The sequence below is a fragment of the Synchiropus splendidus genome, chromosome 8 (assembly GCF_027744825.2).
Source record: "Synchiropus splendidus isolate RoL2022-P1 chromosome 8, RoL_Sspl_1.0, whole genome shotgun sequence".
NCBI classification, from domain to species: domain Eukaryota; kingdom Metazoa; phylum Chordata; class Actinopteri; order Syngnathiformes; family Callionymidae; genus Synchiropus; species Synchiropus splendidus.
Window position 1 is genome coordinate 7,987,232 of NC_071341.1, and position 18,086 is coordinate 8,005,317.

The 18,086-nt window shown below is 42.3% G+C and overlaps 1 protein-coding gene across 2 annotated transcripts in view; it reads right to left on the reverse strand.

Moving 5' to 3' along the window:
* Positions 1 to 18,062, reverse strand: part of LOC128764271 (SPRY domain-containing SOCS box protein 4-like) — a 42,238-nt gene extending 24,176 nt beyond the window's left edge. The window contains exons 1-3 of one of the 2 annotated variants that reach the window (XM_053873898.1): positions 17,975 to 18,062; positions 15,772 to 15,862; positions 4,471 to 4,555 (exon numbers count right to left, since the gene is read on the reverse strand). The gene's annotated coding sequence lies outside the window, so the exon portion shown is untranslated. Of the gene's footprint in view, positions 1 to 4,470; positions 4,556 to 15,767; positions 15,863 to 17,974 lie in introns of both variants that reach the window. The other variant, XM_053873897.1, reaches the window with a different exon arrangement.
* Positions 18,063 to 18,086: the final 24 nt, after the last annotated feature.

Genomic DNA, 18,086 nt, shown 5'->3' on the forward strand with positions numbered 1-18,086 from the left:
CTGCATGCCCTTTCTTGCCTCTATTGCGGCTGGAAATGTGAATTTCCTGGAGGGTGTAATCCCAAAGGGATCAATAAATTCTAGTCTAAGTCTAACTTTGTAGCATTTAAAAACACAAGTCGTCTGCGCACATTGTTTTTGTAATTTGTAATTTGCTACCAACATTATGGAAATATTTCAAGAAAGCAATAGTAGCAATTATTAGCTTTTAAGCAAAAACTTTTCAGCAAGAGCCAGTCATTATTCCCTCAAGACGCAGTCATCTGCAACCTCAGACAAGTGTTTTTTCCTCCAGCGTTTTCATGAAGTCAAAGAGTTTGGAAAATAAACATATGAAATGTGTTTATTATTGAGATGGTTATGCAAATGTACCAAGGAAAAATCCTTCAAATGCCTTTTTTCTTCCTTAACCGTATGCATTAACAGAGCAATTGCTCCCATCCTCCACCCCGGGACACAAGAAAGCCATCGTCTGACTTGTCATCTTGTTCCGTATATCCACGGGAGCATTCGCCTGTGTACGGCTGAACTCTCAGCTGAAGGTGTTCTGGCAAAAGTCTTCACACTCTAATGCAATCTGACCGTAAAAGACACAAAAGATGCACACTCAGCATAAAAGAAGGCAGCTACTAGTTTGACTTGTGGTAGTTTTGGATGGGAAGGCAGTTAGAAGTCTGTTAATCTCAGGAGTAGATCAGACACCACGAGCAGTCATTCCTGTCCTCATTAGTTTTCCCTCTAGACCTTCAGTACCGCAGCCTTAGTAGGCAACGTAGAAAGGGACAGGAGACAAATTAGACCGAATTGCCAGAAACAGGAAAAAAAACTGGATGTTGAAGTTTTAAAGTCAATGGACTTTCAACTGCTCCTAATGAAATGGCTGACTTTGAAATGTGTGGATAAAAGAGTCCGGTCAGCCTGCAGAGAGGGACGGTCAATAACAGACTCATTTGTCCAAGTGACTTCCGACTCATCCGATAAAGCCTGAGACAAGTCGCCGTTTGACGTCTCAATGTCTCCATTTCCCCAAAGTGAGAACTCTGCTGGCAGCCATGTGTCTGAAGCAGGAGCCAATGCACACTGTCTGAGAATCCTCTTTCTTCTGTTTGAACTCTCAAGTGCCAACCAAACAGGGGAGACTGGAAGAGGGAACCCAGTGTGTGCTGGATAGGAGACAGATATATTTTCATAGGCAAGTGTGATCAGAGGGCAAAAAGTGCAAACCTCAAAGTTGCATGCATAAAGGGAAGAGGCAACACTAAGGTAATACTAATGGGCCTAGTGAGGTGATTTGGGCTTCTCCTTAGAGGGGCCACTGCATATTTAATAATAACACGGACAATATAGACAATACATAGAATACAGACGAGCTATTGAATCTTTTTCACCTCTATTTTTCAAGCTCCGTTAGTCGTTGAGCAATTCTGATGAGAGACACACTGTACAAGAGTTCCAGGACTGATGCGACAAAAAATGTATTTGAAACCCAAACTACAAACTATGGGGCTTTGCACACTGCGTATTTGTCTCAGGTTGCCCGAGTCCAATTTGCCACGTCTCCAGGAAGTCGTGAAAAGCCTGGCGACACAAGGGCCTCAAGCCCAAACCAATTGAGTTGTTTCTCTGTCACTATTTAACACTACGAGACATTGTCAACTGTGATATTAACCAATGATGGACTTCCACTATGGATGTCACAGAATGTGGCGTTTCACAGCCAAAAGTAAACATGAAAGAGCGTTCCGTTTATTTTCCAAGATGATAGCGGAAACACGGTGCGTAATACTGACTGTCTCGATTCATCCACGCTACTCATTGAGCAAACATGTTGAACACAGTGAGAGAGATTAATGACAATCGAAAAGATTTTTTATCAGTGCAGTACAGATCCAGATGTCAAAAATGATCGATGAATAGTGTGTCAATCTTCAATAACTATACAATATATATATAATAACTAACAAAAATGAGCGTCTTTCCTTCTCACTGTTCCCCTCATGCAGAGGCCAGTGATAACAGCATTATTCATTTATTTATTTATTTATCATGTAAATCTTTCCGTCAATAAAATCAGATCAGCCTAATAAATGCAAAAACACGCGAGTTACCCAACTCCCACATACATAGCGAATCCCCGACTGCTGCACTGTTCCATGACTCTGGCTCTACAGCATCGGTATGCCAATGCTGTGGCTGCACATCTCAGTGTTCTGGGAGTTTGCGAGGTTGTTTTTGAACCATGTTGTCCGCCCCGACAGCGATCAGAAACCTTTACGGCTCTGCATTTATCATATTTCAGTGGAGTCTGATTACGTAGTTTCCGACATCTAGCGCTGAATTGCTTGAGGTGAGACTCTCACCCATTGCAGACAGAGTTTCGAGATGAACGAAGAATAATGGGATGGACAGGTGGCAGAATGGACCAAATTGCCTGACTATTAAGAGAAGATATGTGGATGTCGAAAACAGTCCAAGTCCATGTCTCGTACTCTTGCTCTTGATGTGCGTCTGATGGAAAAACAAACTGTGCACCTCAAACTACGAACAGTGTTCCAGAGAGTTATGGGGGTCCCACTGAAACAAAAAAAATAAATCCAAGCTAAAAGCTTGCTGTAATTCAGCGCCCAACCAAGGCAAAATGTTAAAAGGCAAAACTAGTAACAATCTATGTCTATCTATGTGTGTCTGGTTCAGTGAGAGACACTTGTATCAAGGTGTGTGCACTGCTTGAAGAGAAGACGACCCCCAGGTGTCCCGTGCTGTCGGATTCAGATGCGTTGATGAGTTTTTCATTTCAGGAAAACCACAGGGCTGCTACAACTCCTGTGTTTCTTGCACCATGCGTGTCAATGGTTATGAAAAAATCATGAGAGTGACAGCTTACATGTCACCAGCTGTAGCAGCTCGGTTACATTTTTGTCAGACAGGCTGCGGCAAGACGTCTTTTCAGGCATTGGCGTCATGCTCAACTGACAGCGGCGGAGCATGATGTGCGTTTCAGCGATAACATTTGATTAAATAGTAATCCAGGTTCCAACAGATTCATACGTCTGTACCTTTGCGAGAACCTGTATGACTTTTTAATCAACAGAGAGAGGACATTTTTGCAAAGTGATGACATTTTGGCCGGTCCTCACTTCGTCATGCTTCATGTGAGGGTTAACACAGCAAATTAGCAAAAGGTTATTGTTATCATCAGGTTTTAGTTTGGCTAAGAGTAAACGGTTACGTTTTGCCATTTGTTTTAGATGGTTAGGTTTAGGGTGAACGGTCCCCACAAAGACAATCGTGTGAGTGTGTGTGTTATTGCTTTTGCCACATTGCCCAGTCCTCAACCTTCAGCGTGATGTGTCAGAATGAATGAATCTGACTCTATCTTTATGTTCTACTTTTCCACGTCCCCAGTAGTGATTGATATGGCAAAGTCAAATTTTAGTCTGAGGACTATTTTGCTGTTTTTTGGGGTTTTTTTGGCTCCTCCTGCTCCCCAGTGATTGCTTAAAGGTGTGGAGGATGAGAAAACCATTACAGATACAAAGCTGATACAACCGCATGCTTATCTTGCATAAATATATGAAAGAAGATGAACAAAACAGTAGACACTCAACTTGTAGTAAGGAAAAGAATCATAATTTTTTTTATTATTTTAATGAATCAGGGTCAGTCAAGTCAAACAACCGCCCAGGAGACTCCTGCATCTGAAAGTATTATTGAGGCAGCAGCTGCTGAGTTCATCTCAGTTAACAATTATTTGACTCGGATGTTTGTTTTTATAAAGTTATTTTTGTAACACATAAGCACAAGGTAAGTTGAATTTGATTATTAAACATGCAACTCAAAGGTTGTGGGGAATCCAATATTCTGTTTGTGTTAGAAACCAGGGTTTCAATCCCATCCTGGGGCTCAGTTGTTCATGTAGTCATGAGGTTAATGACATCTTCTACAAAGGATGAAAGCAGAGACAAACTATTCCGGAGGTATGTAGCAGATGGTTTTGGCTTCCTATTGGATAGACTACTTAGCAAAGCACTGCTCTGGCAAGGAAACTCATCTACAAATGTTACTGCATGTGGAAAAACACTCCGTTTTCACACGACTAACAAACCGATTCGTACAGCTGACTGTTGACCAACAACGTAATAGCACTAAAATTAAAAATCAATATGACCAATAGCTGATAAGCTTTCCATCACCACCAGCATTTAAATGAATGTTTATTTCAATCCTCTGATATGTTGCAATTGTATTACAAGTTACATGACATTTGTGTAGCCATCATATCGCATGGCCTCTTAGTTAATGCATTGCATACAACTCAGTCAATATTTCTACGATTGTGATGCAGAGGAGGAGTGGAGTGAAAAACAGCTCTTTTTTATAATTTAACAAATGTATAATAAGAGCCAGTCAGGAACTTGAACACCAGCTGTAATGAGGAACATGATGTTGGCTTTGTGCTTCGACACTCACCTCCTAATCCATCTGACTTCAAGTTTCTTTGGAAAGATCCATCTTTGCCAGGTCACCGGGGGCCAGTCACAACAACAAAATGTTCCTGTTAAGAAAAAGAAAAGTTGAATTCTTCCACCACACTGGAGTATTTACAGGGGTCATTAGATTGACATTTGATGAAAGTACGAGGTCTGGTTAATGCGACAACAAGTGTGTTGTAGACTGAGAAAAACCAACAACAAATGGAGGAAAGGTTTAGTCCAGAAGTGACAAACTCAGTCATGCAAGGGGCCAGATGTAAAACAGTCCTTGGTCCAATTAAATGTATATTTATTGAACTGTATTGTCTACAACTGGCACTCCTACAGGAAAAAAAAGGCACTAACTGAATTTGGACCTTTCGCTACAGGCAGTGATCTAGTTGACCTTGTCGTTTACGGCTTATTTAACATTTAAATCCAATAAAATAATTTGCAATTAAAAATCATAATCCATAAAAAACTAATTCTTGTGAGGTCCACACAAGCAATGTTTCTAAGGAAGCGGATATAGAACAAGTCAGCTCTTAGATCTTCATGGGTCTGTGCAAGCGTAATGTTCATCATCATCAAAATTTTAGACGACTGGAGTTTAAATATTAAAAGGGGTGGTGGTGTGTCATGCCTGAGGAAGTAGGTGAAGTCATCAAAGTAGTGCTCCAACATCTAAAAACACTCAAGGTTGAGTTTTTTTTTAACAATTCACCATCAATCATGCCAAAGTTTAGCTTGAGAACGCCCAGTTTAAAACCCTGCACTGTGTGTTAGCGTATGAATAAAGACAACCTGCAATCAGTAATCAACCTTTAAAACAACACTGACATTTTTACAGCAGTTTCAGAAAATATTCGGCTGCAGCTGGCGTGCTGCAGCGTGGCACAGTGACTAAATCACACCAAATGTGTCGTACTTGTTATCAATGGGGCCTTTTTTCTGTGTGTTAAAGATAAAGAGACTTAAGATGACTATCAAGATAGATGGACCATGACGGATGAATGGGTCTGACTAAACCCAGTACAGATGAAAACAACCAGTAGATACACATGAGATATCTGAGGAGATGCATGCAGCGTAGTTTCATCTCGCTCTCTCTCTCGAGGAATGTGCGTGTGATTGGCACCCAATAAGTTTCCTGTTTGTTTGGATGGGGAGCAGTGTGTGCATCTGCACTGTGCTGCACCATCAGGCATCTGCTTTGCATGCATGCTTGTTGCTTCACACTGACAATCATGTCATGAATCGACCCAGAGGGGAAAAGTATAGGTGCTCAACTTCCTTCTTTGCAACCACTTATCATTGACACTTCCCTTACAGATCAAACAAAAAGCAGTTACTCAGTTGTGCTTTCTAGAATGGCACGTCTCAATAATGCAATGTTGAATATGTACTTTTGGTTAGGGGTTTGTAGGAAAACATGCATTATCTTTACTTAATATACTGTACATAATATTAGGATATTTATATCTCAGCAAAAAACCAAGATAATATGCAACACTGACGCTCACTGACTGATCATTTCAACGAAAACTAAAGTTGTTCCCAGACTTTTAGCTAGAGGGAGTCTTGGGCGTCCGGCTGACGCCCTAAACGGCAAAACATGAAAAAAATGGACACCCCGTTTCCTCAGCAGGACGCCCTAAATATGTATTATTAGTGCCTGTGTAATGCCCAACTCGTAGTGTCCTCTCACTGGTTTACATTCAATTGCGTTTCCGCCCGGTAATTTTGCCAAATATGATCCAAATTCGCAGATTCTTGAACCTTTCGCAACCGTATTTAGCCCACTGAGGTCAGCATATTTGTTTACCGCCGTAATCTCGCAACACTCGCGGCATGGAAGCATGTCTGACGCTGATGACAGGAGGAAACCGCAGATAAGTTCCAAACTTTAAACAATGACAAGCGGATTAAGCCCTTAGCCCTTTATTCAGCTTCTCAAGGATCAAAATTCGAGTAGTTCCTATTATTTAACCAAGCGCGAAGCCTTCATACATGTATTGTTTGAATGAATGAATGTTGTGGTTGTGAAAGTTTAGAAAACCATCACAACTGCGTGCTTATCTTGCATAAATATGTGAAAAAAAGATGTAGACACAAGGCTGTACACACGATGGCTTGTTGTAAGGGAAAGAACCATTATAAAAATGTTTTATAATAATATTTTTTTTTTTTTTTAATTAATCAGTGTCAGCCAAGTAAAACAATTGCCCAGGGGACCACTGCATCTCAAAGTGTTACTGTGCCAACAGTTACCTAGAGTTCATGTCTGTTAAGGTTTGTCCTTTGACTCAGTTTATTTGTTGTTTATCAAGTTATTTTGGGACAAATAGATGTTTACAGCTTTGTTTTTTTTACACACAATGTCAACGACTGACAATAAACAACTTTGTTTATTGTCAGTCGTTGACATGGTGTGTCCAGAGGGGGTGGGGTTAGGGGCGGGGTTATAGGTTAGGGGCGCCCCGTTTCAAAATCTTAGCTAAAAGTCTGGTTGTTCCCATCTCAAAACATTTTTTTCTTTTTCAACTTCATACTCTCTTGAATCCTGCCTGTAGGTGAAAGTCTTTCTTCGATCATGCCGAGCCACTGCTCAGCATAAGTCAAAACCTAGTTCCAAAAAAACCTAGTTCCATTAATGCACATGGTCACGCTCACGGACACACCATGGTTACTGAAAGGCTGGAGCCTATCCCAGCAACATTTGAAAAGAAACAGGGGGCACTCAAACAGGTGGTCAAATCATGCACTCGTGAAAACAAAACTGAATTTCAGCAACACAATTCGGAATAAACACCATCCGTGCACAAAGCAACCGAACTTTGAGTCACTTATACCTATTCCAACAAGTGTCGGGAACATTCTTAAGGAACCACTGATTGCTTTTGTTCTCTAACCTCCAACACCACTGCGATCACATTTTCATTTCATCTTAGCGGTTAGTAATACTTGAAGGATGCCTACGCGTAGTAACTGAGGTGCAACTTCAATTAACGTCAAGCACACTTGGGAGTGCAACACTCCACAAGAGAAGAGGAAGGAGAGTGGAAGGATTAATCGCACCAGTGATAAAGGTTTGAATATGGAGGATACCGAATGTTGAATGACATTACATTATAAAGACAGATTATTGGCTTCATTGAAAGGCTAACTTTTAAAATTTTGAACAGAAAAGACTGAACTGCAATGTCTGGTTCTTGGACCTGATTCATACAAGTGCTGCACCTTTCAATGAAATGACTTTTTAATCTACTTTCAATTTAGACATCCTGGATTCCTGTCAGAGACGAGGGATAAAAACATACTGCCAACTTTATCTGGCTTGCACCGAGTTGAGGTTGGCATATTGTTCCTCATTTACCCTTCTTTTGTATAAATGTATTATAGTTTTGGAGAGATTACTATTAAATCTTTGACATTCATCTGCTCAGATCGTTTCATCACAGTAACAACTCATTCGAGTGTGTTCAACAAGTGTCATGGTCCTGTTAGCAGTTAGCCCCGTTAGCTCTGTGCTTGCGGACAGTCTTTAGCGTTGCAGGTCAGACCAGAAAACTCATTCAACCATTCTGCCATGACCGTGTGTGGTTCAGTTAAGAGGCGCATCACTTTTTCAAATTTCAAAACATTTCAAAAAAAGGTCGGATTTTTTTGACCGACTTGTTTGCTCCATTGGTCCAGGACAGCGTGCGCTAGTGGCAAGAGAGCGGAGAGTCGCCGGCGGCATGTTACAATAGATCTATAGTTTCTAGAGGGAGACAGAGACGCTCCCATATGGTCTCCTCACTTTGGCAGATCGACAACATGTTCAAATAGTCCACGATGGAATATCGCCATATCGCACACCTGTAATCAGAAGTGAATCTGTCTCCACTCTACAGCAGGCCGTCTCTTCAGTCTGGCTGGGATGCAAGACTAGTTCCACGAGCAGTGGTTATTCCGATGTTTTTTTGAGGATTTTTCTCTTAAAAACACACGGAAAACCACCATGAACACGTCCACGATGATGTGTTATGTGCTTCCACTAGTCGTTTCCACTCAGTACTCCACTCAGATTTCTCCTTTAAAAAGAGATTCTGAAGGCGTGGGGACTCTCATTTAATCCATGATGGTGCAACTTTACTTTATTTACGTGTCGCGGAAACCCTGAGTGAAGAGTGAATGACTATATCAGTGCTCCTTCACCTTCAGTCCAATAAGACACCACCATTTTAGGTCGACTCTTAAGGAGGTACATTAATGGTGGACAGTCTGCTCTGCCATTGTCCATTGGGTGAGGTTTTTAATTCATGTCATGGTTGTAAAAGCTGGCACGACTTAAGATATCAAAGTCAGAACCTAAACATGAAAACAACTACCCAACTAATGCAGGTCTTGCACACATAGGTTGGAGATCAAAATCCTTGTTCAAAACACTGACCGTTGCACGCCTGGAAATAATGCTCTCGAGGCAATTGCTTGCATTTTAGGGGTTACTTTTACAGGGAAGAAGTGCACACTGCATGTAGGCCACTAAATGTCTTGCATGCCCCAAAGCTCTAATCTGTTGACAAACTGCCATAGCTTTTTATGGTGAAATGTGCCATGGTTTAATTTATGCGCCAATGAATTTCCCAGTGCATCAAACACCACATTACATTGCTCTACTTCATTGATATCTTTGGGAACAATTTGGAAATACTGGGGGGAAAATAGTTTTGCTCCACCATTGACATGACCTCCTGAAATGATGAAGAAAGAGTCCGGCAGCATGACAGCAAGCACGGACAATGCACAGCAACGTCAGTAAAGCAACAAGATCCCACAACTGAGGTTCAATTATTCATGCACATGATGAAGTGGTATGATATTCCTGGCTGCAGTGAGTTTGGAAAGTAAAATGTGTGTTCAAATGGACATGGTAGGCAGAGTTGAACACCAAGTAGTTTAACCGTACGCGTCATCCAAAAGTATTCATAATGGATAATAAGTGACATTGCCAGATTACTGTATGTGCCGCCCCACTATTTGTAGTCACTGGAGCGCCTACATCTATTCATCCAAGTAGCAGCGCTTTAGTTGCACAACCTGTTTTTCTAGCATGTTAAGCGATTAAGAGGTTGACACAAGTCCGACCTTGTTAACGTTTTGTTGACATTAATCAGTATGACACAAGAGATTAGTATTCATTATTTGAAATTTGAAGTTACATAGGCACCCCCCAAAAAACTGAAATTAACGCACCCCAAGTTAGCAGCATCGCCATGGTAACAGTACTTTGAAGTAGTTCTCCTGAGACATACAGTATGTTCCTCTTCTGCTCAGCATTGCAGGTGAAAAATGATAAAATCTGATATTCTGCATTAACCATAGAATGTTTTATTGGACTGTTTCGGCCTAATAGTTAAAAAAAAAAAAAAAAGAAAAAAACGTTGCTTCTCCTGAGCCTCTTGCCTCAGCATGCTGACAAGAGGACGCAATAAAGGCAGATCATCTTTCATTTTTTCAACCAGCCAACAGTAGCCAGCCAACAAGCCGAACATCACGAGAACACACTTCCCCCAAAAAAGTATTTCTCAGCCAAATCACAGCAGACGAGGAAGGTTGTGTTGGAATTATTTTCTCAACTGTGGCGTAATATATTTGGAATATTTCCCAATCGGTGTACGTCATACTGACCGATGGTGAGTCTGAGTTCACATGAGCTGCTTGTGTATAATGATGGTGGCCTCACAATGACCCAACATTTGGGCTCATTGTTTAACATGACAGGGTGCCCCGGCAGGAAAAACCCGACACGGAGGAGGTGATGAAGAGAGTGAAGAGGAAGAAGCGGCTGCTGATGAAAAGCTTGTTTGGTTCTTTTGGAGTTTCCTGCATCCTCCTCATATTTCTGCATACTCCTGTGCAACTGAGCACCTGAATGGCTCCATAAAGAAAAGAAACCCCAATTGATTGTCACAAGAAACCACCGTCCCCTGTTAAAAAAAAAGTGTATTTTATTTATATATTCATCATAATAAATACTAGAATTCTCGCTTTATTATCTGTCACAGAGCGCAGTAGCTACTGATCACTTCAGCAACTTTATCTCACACTGCCTCACACAGTCTGACCACCAGTATTCAAATCAACTTCGACAACGGGGTTCGGCTGGAAAGACCACTTTGAATACAGTAGTCGGATGAGGTTTTGTCAATACCACCCAGGGTTATATAAACAGAGCTGTGTGTTTTCACTAAGGACCCGGTGAACAAGACAGTCCAGCTCAATAACCAGTAGATTGTCTGAGGCTCTTTAACAAACACAGCTTTACAAACTTCTACAACACCTCAAACAAGCGGAACGATTTCAGTATAAATATAGGAAAGATACTGTCCTTTCCTAAACAGTATAGAAAGGGCTCCCGCTTGATGAAGAACAAAGCATCTTCGCTCATGAAGCACAAATACGGGTAAATGAGCTCATAGGGAAACACCTTGTCAGCTTCACAGCCACGCAAAAATGTCATTATATCGCCAGGTAGCTTTCAGCTGGCAAAACGATTCATAAAATAGTCAGCAATTCGTGAATTCATGAATGAATCCATTACTGGTTCTGTGACATTTACACTGAGATCTGAGATGAAGCGCTGAACAGTAGAAGCAGAAGCACATGCAGCACATTTTGACTGAATCTTTCAGGTAAACAGCACCAGTTTATTGTGCTAATGCTGAAACATGCACGTAAAAGGACCACTCCCAATTCCTTGTGGGTTGCAGTACACATTGAAGACACATTTTATTGTGCGATTTTTTCATAAAAGTAAGCCTTGTGAAAATGTCCGGACAGGAAATCACCACAGCAGGACGAGGACACTGGGTTAACAAAACATAAAAACAAGGCCCTCTTTCATCATAGTTGAATTTTCCACTCTAATTTCATTTTGATTTCTTAATATTTTTCCATTTCTATCCAATACAGCAGCAATTCATTGTTTGGGAGAGATATTCCTTTGGCTATATAGAGAGGCATCCAGGCATTCTGGGGGCGCCCCAAACTAAAAAACCATGAGATATCGGACAAGTTGTTTTTTCAGCAGGACGCCAATAGATCATGTAGTGCCCTAGTTATGGTGGTAGTTATACGGCTTTCAATGAAATTGAGTTACTCTCCGGTAATTTCGCTAAATTAGGTCGAAATTCAGAGTCTTGTGCCTTTGTGGAACCTTGCAGTTGTTCACATATCACAAGACTCGCATTTGTTTGGGACGACGCAGCATGGAAGAACGTTGTCACTGGCAAAAATTTCCCCATAAAAAGCTGGAAATAAGAGTTTCAGGAGGGTTCAAATTTAAAATATTTTCGGAGGACAATGCCCTCCGACCCTACTATAGGGCTAGTGTATACAGTGACCAAACATTGGAATGCCCTTTCTCAAAATCCTAGATCCTGTTCGTGAACTGCAACTTTGAGGGCAGCTTAAGGCACGTAAGCAAAGCAAAATAAAAGCTTGCCGGCTTAATCCTTCCCATACATTTCACATCAATGATCTGCAATACTTGATTTCACTTAAGTTCAATGCCACATTTGATTGACTGAACTTTTCCAGCTCAAAAGAAGACATTGATGTCATGTCACTGAAGTATTTCTAAAACTAAAGTAAATAATCAGTCAAGTACAATCTACGTTGATCTACCGACAGCATTTCCCCATGTCGTTTCTTGTACGTGTCACCAAAGCATGACAGTACACTGAGGCGATTAGACACTCAAAATGACACGGGTTGGTTTCAAGCATGTTCCCCAACTACAAAAACTGAACCCTGCTGGGAAAAGATCAGAACAGTCTTGTGATCAACACTGACAGAATGATGCTAGTGGTTCCACTTCCATCCCCAAATGTGTCAAAGAAAACTAACCACAATCACAACAGTTGATCAAAAGTTGTCCAGATTTATGAATATACAGTGTCTGTGGGTCATATCAACAGGGTTTGATAACAATAAAATGGGACATTGCTATAACTAGTTACATGCTTCTTCATGTACTGCCAATCCCACTTAGACAACCTGTTTGACCAGACTGACACGTAGTCGTTGAAAACGGTGTCTGTGGCTGCAGACACTGGCTTGTGCGAGCATGCGGGCACTGGCGGTCGCTTAAAGTGACCCACTGTCCTGTAAAAGCAGGCACGGCCGTGCTCGGCACCACAATGCTCTTAATGGGATTTCAAAACAAACAGTCTGCTGAGTCAGCGTCAGACAAGCTGGCTTCAGCAGGGGAGTGCCGTGGAACTAAGTGTGCATGTGTGTGTGAAAAGGCAGAAGGGGCAAGACTGGGCACACAGCACCAAACTGTCAATTGAGAACGCACGTGACTCTCCAAAGACAGAAAAACATCCACTGAAAAGACTACAGAGACGTCAAAATCCAAACAATTTCACGGCGTGCAGCGGTCTGGAGGCAGCAACTCTTGCAGTGGACCTGGATCCACCCAGTGAGGAGTCTTGTTTTGTCTCCCTTGCTTGCGTGGGTTACCTCCTCCCGCAGTCCAAAAACACACAAAGGGTAATTGATGACTTATCTGAATGTAGGTGGGAGTGGTAGGCTGTGTATATATATATATATGCCTCGGGATGAACAGCCCAGAGGGTCACCCACCTCTCGCCCCACTAAACTGGGATCAGCTTCTGGCTCCCAAGACCCCATTAAAGGAATAATAAGGAAAAATGTTTTCACAAATTTTAAAGGATCTCACAAATCACTTCTTGTTTCAATCTACTTTTGACAGGAGCAGGTAATGACCCAGTCGGTTACCCACTCAATGATCCATGATGGGAACATGTCAAGTGGCTCAAACTACAGAGACTGAGTGGAGATGTTTTAAAACAGTGTTTCTTTGTCATAAAGCCTCTTCAAACCTCAGCATTTGAAGCCTAATTTCATGTATACAGACAGCTATCACTTTTAGGATTGCTACGTGACACGAGGGGACAGGTATGATTCTAGCAGCTACTCTAGCTGGAAATTCCCAGATCCCCACTTTTACATATTTATGCACCCACTGAAATAGCTGGGGCAAGGGACATTTGAAGGGAAAAAAAAAACAAACTGTGAGTCTTGGCCAGTAGGGGCACACAGAAAAAAAGTTTCACATGGGAATAGTGATTCTCATTTACTAGTACAAGTAACATCCGACTTACGACCTGCTCGACTTACGTCCACCCGTACTTATAGACACTTTTTAATTCAATGTCTGGCACCACAGCACGTAGCAGCACGTACCAGCCCGGCAACGCGTACAACAATTATGGCAGCCAGTCAGCATCGCGTACGACAGTTACGGCAGCACAGTATCGCAGCATCTGACTCAGCCATCTACCACTACAGTAGTACCTATAACCCTCGAGTCAGCTGTTTTGAATGGCATTCGACTTACGTCCAGTTGGTCGGAGCCGATCCGGGTCATAAGTCGGATGTTACTTGTATTCAGAATCAACTTAAAATGTATCCAAAAACAATTTTCTGAAAAATTAAACATTCAGCTGACTGTCTGGCATTTTGTAAGTACGCACAAAGCATGGGTAAATGTTAAAAAGCACACTTTCAAAAAAGGCAATTCAATGACTTTATTATTCATTCCGTCAGGCTAAGCAGATTAGGTTGTGATGAATAAAATTGTATTGAAAAATCAATTTTAAATTGAATCGTGGCCCCAAATGTCAGAATCAAATCGTGAGACAGTAGAAGATTCCCAGTGCTATTGTCTAGTCCAACCAGTTTCTTCAGTGCTCTTACTGGATGATTTGTTGCCGTCAGTTATATGTTGACGTTTCATCAGGACTGGATGATTAATTGATGCCCTGTTTCTCGATTAAACACGGACTCGTCTACGACTTAACAATTCAGAGAAGTCGTGGTCAGCACTTTTTTGACCGCTTTCCGTGTCTCTCAAGAATGACTGAATATATGCAAATATACTGTAGTTCCGTCGCCACGGAGCTAGGATAGTCGGCGTCAGCTTGAATGATGCTCGACGCACAAAACAAGTGGGAGACCGACAGACAGGGATTGCGAAAAAAAGAATCACCACAGTCTGACTTGGTTTAAGTTTCAATATCACCGTTAAATAGTCTCATAAAAGTCTTGCTTTAGATGGGTATGTGCGAGAGCTCCGATATAATCTAAGTAGACCATCTTCACCGCTTCCTGAGGAGTTGGCAATTCAACGTTGGTTTCCATGGTGCAGCAGAAGCTCACACAGGCGCAGATCACCCAGTCCGATCATAGTCGAGCTAAACAGGGGCATGCAGGTTTGGCGGAGCCATTAACCGCACCATTAGGGCAGTCAAGTCCAAATAAGTGAAAATCACATTTCTCACTGAGCTGTTTACTGAGCAGCAGAACTCCTTCAGTTTAATTCAAACTGCGCTCGAGCAAGCGAATGCCACCCACTCACAGTGGCACAGATCAGGGGTCAAGTGGTGTCACATCAGTCACCCGGGTCAAATCCCAGATGTGCGGAACATGGGTCACCAGTTCCTCCAAGAAAGAATAATGTCAATCATCCTGAAGCAGAATAAATTAACATTCAAGCGCAGTCTGGAGTCGCATTCACCAGCCTCCACTAGTTGTTGATCACACACACACACACACACACACACACACACACACACACAGCATCAGACGCACCAAGTCACATCTTGCTTTGGTCTCTATCTTACCATCTGCTCTTGTCCACCCACATCAATTTCATCCAGCGCTTCATGTGGACAGAAGCATGTCAATACCCACGAGGACGCGGCAGACAGGGCAGGGCGACACAGCTGAGTGAACTTGCGTATATGTGACTGTATAATTTATGATCATCTGTCATGGGAATCATACATTTGGTTCAAGGGTGTGCGCGTTAATGGCGGCAACATAAATCCAAAATGTATCAGGATGAAAAGCAGCATCAGAATAAAGGTGACACAAACGCACAGTGACTTCCTCAAACTAAAAACCAAAAGCACGAGCCGTCACGAGTGGTCCCACTGGTAAACAACAGGACGCAGAAGCTGTAGACGCAGCGCTGAGAATCGTGTCGGGAACCTGTGCGGGATTTGGCTGCTCAGCGTTTGTACGCTTCTAGTAAAAACTGAAATCACAACGCACTGGAAAAGGGGGGTGGAGATCGGAAGCCGCGTTCCCCCGTTTGAGAACAACAAAAGTTTACAGGAGGAGTTTTCACCTCCTCGCGAGGGACCGAGGAGGTAGAATGACTTCAGGTTGTGGTCAGCGTTGTTTAGCCAGTGGTGTTAGGAAGAAATAGACACGAACCTACCGCGTCTTCTCCTCCAGAAGCCGACGTACGAAACACTCGGCGAAGTCGACTCGCACACGGCAGGCGCCCCCTCCTTTCTCTCCAAGCTGAGCTGCAGTCACGGAAAAGGAGAGAGTGAAAGTGTTAAGAACGCATTGGGAGAAGCGGCTCCACTTGGTGTTGACACGGTGAGACGAGCCTGGTACACAGCCGAGGCTTTCTTTGTTCGTGCTGCCTGCAGCCGCGGATATTATCGCCCTGCATGCGTGTTCCTGACAGCCGCTGATTGGCTGGCGGCTCGGGATCAGAGAAAGGTGACCAGTGTCAAGTTACACAACACGACATGAGCAGATCCCGATCCACAGGGTTGCAAATAAAAGTGTCCCGATATGGTGAGTTTATTTGTGTTTGTATTGTCTTTCTGATCATTCGTGCAGTCACTTTATGAATTATATTTTATTATTCCATATATATATATATATATATATATATATATATATATATATATATATATATATATATAATTGCTGTAGTTAAGAGAACGACTGAAGCTGGAATGTTGAAAGTTTTTTCAGTCATATTTGACCGAACAAATTAGAATTTGTAAATAGACGTGTTGAAAGCAGAAGTAGAAAGTAAACAGAAGTATTCAGTAATATTAGTAAGAACTATCAGTGAAAAGGAACTTCTTTTTAAGCATGTGTCAAACCAGTGGCCCAGGGGACAAGTGCAACCAAGACAGGAGTTTTTTCAAAGCGCACCAAGCGACACATGATGTCAAGAGCACGTCGATATCCCACTAAGATGACAATGTCCAAGTTCAGCTTCCAGCCGCAGAAACGAGAAAGGCCATTTAAAATGGATTAAAATAGCAAGATAAATGGAGTGTGATAAAGTCTAAAAAATTCTGTAATAAAGCAGTGGCAAAGGTGAAGGAGAAACAGTTATGAAAAGCTGGTTATCATTTGATCCTTCTAGTTTGGTCGTACAGTAAGTCACTGTGGAATCTCATGGTGAGTTTATGTACGCTTGGGTATGATTCCTATATTATTATTTTTTTGGTGCTGTGACAAAAACGTAAATGTTATTTGGTTTGATTTGTATTACTAATTATCATTTTGACATAGCACACCACCTGCTTTATCCCTGTGCTCCAGATGGGCGTCAGTATACCTGTTCCGTTTCCCTCTACTCAGTGGCCTCCTGACTCCCTGGGACCGGTGTGTGGACCCCTCCCCAGTTACTGCTCTTGGGCTAGCCTTAGACCCAACTCCATTTGTGTTCCCTCTGGATTGCGAATGAATGTCAGATTTTGTCTTGAGTTTTTATTCAGCGTACTGAAGTGGACATTTGTGGTACAGGGCAATGGCTCAGATGGTCCGTGCTCTACGATCATTTTGTCCGTATGTCTGTATGTTTCCACAAAGCCTACGGACATGGACCAGACGGAGCAGTACCACCGGATACCATGGGGAGGCAGTGTTGCTGTTACTACCCGATACGCTGCTCTAATGAGACATGAAGAAGACATAACAATGGCGGCAATTCCACCGCCTCCTAAAATGCTGCCGTCATTTCGTCTTTTGTTCAAGAGGTACATTATCAACAGTCGCCATGTTGGTTTTGGAGTTTTATTGAGTATTTTCTGTTGGACCCCATGCGTGGTCTTCTCGGTCATTTTTGAACCTGTGTTTTCTGGTAGTTCTAGAAGGACCCTGTGTGTGTTTCACGATGGGTGTGTTTTACGATGGTAAACACCTCTAGGAGAAGAAAGCACTCCTTGTAGTCTGAGTGGCAGTCATTGCCACATCAACTAATATAATTCAAACGGAGGCTGACATCACGTTCTGGTCTGACTCTTCCAGTCAACTGCTTCTGACGTCCGTTTCATTTGTCGCAGTCTTAATCCAAATTAGTGTTCTATTCAGGGCCCCGCCCACCACACCGGTGCTCCGACATAATCGCTATTTAATGCTTATCGTCTGCTTCATTGTGTGATAGAGTGAATATAGCAACACATAAAGCCTCTTTCCAAGCCTCAAACCAATTTGATGGAACGTCTCAGTGCTTCAGGGAGCCTCATCTGTCTCTATTTCAAGCGCCACTTTGTGATTGGTGAACTGAACATTTGTCGTGAGCTAAGGAATGATGAGATTATCTTATTGCTGGAAGAAAATCTGGAGCTTTCATTCACCGCCTTTCGCCCTATTATCTTAGTTTTTACCTTAGGCTGACGGAATTCTGAAAGTCTCAACTGTACGATGGATGGAAATAGCATCCAAAGTTCAGATCACTTCCATGCAGCAGTTGTCTGGCTGTTGGTTCATTTTGAATTG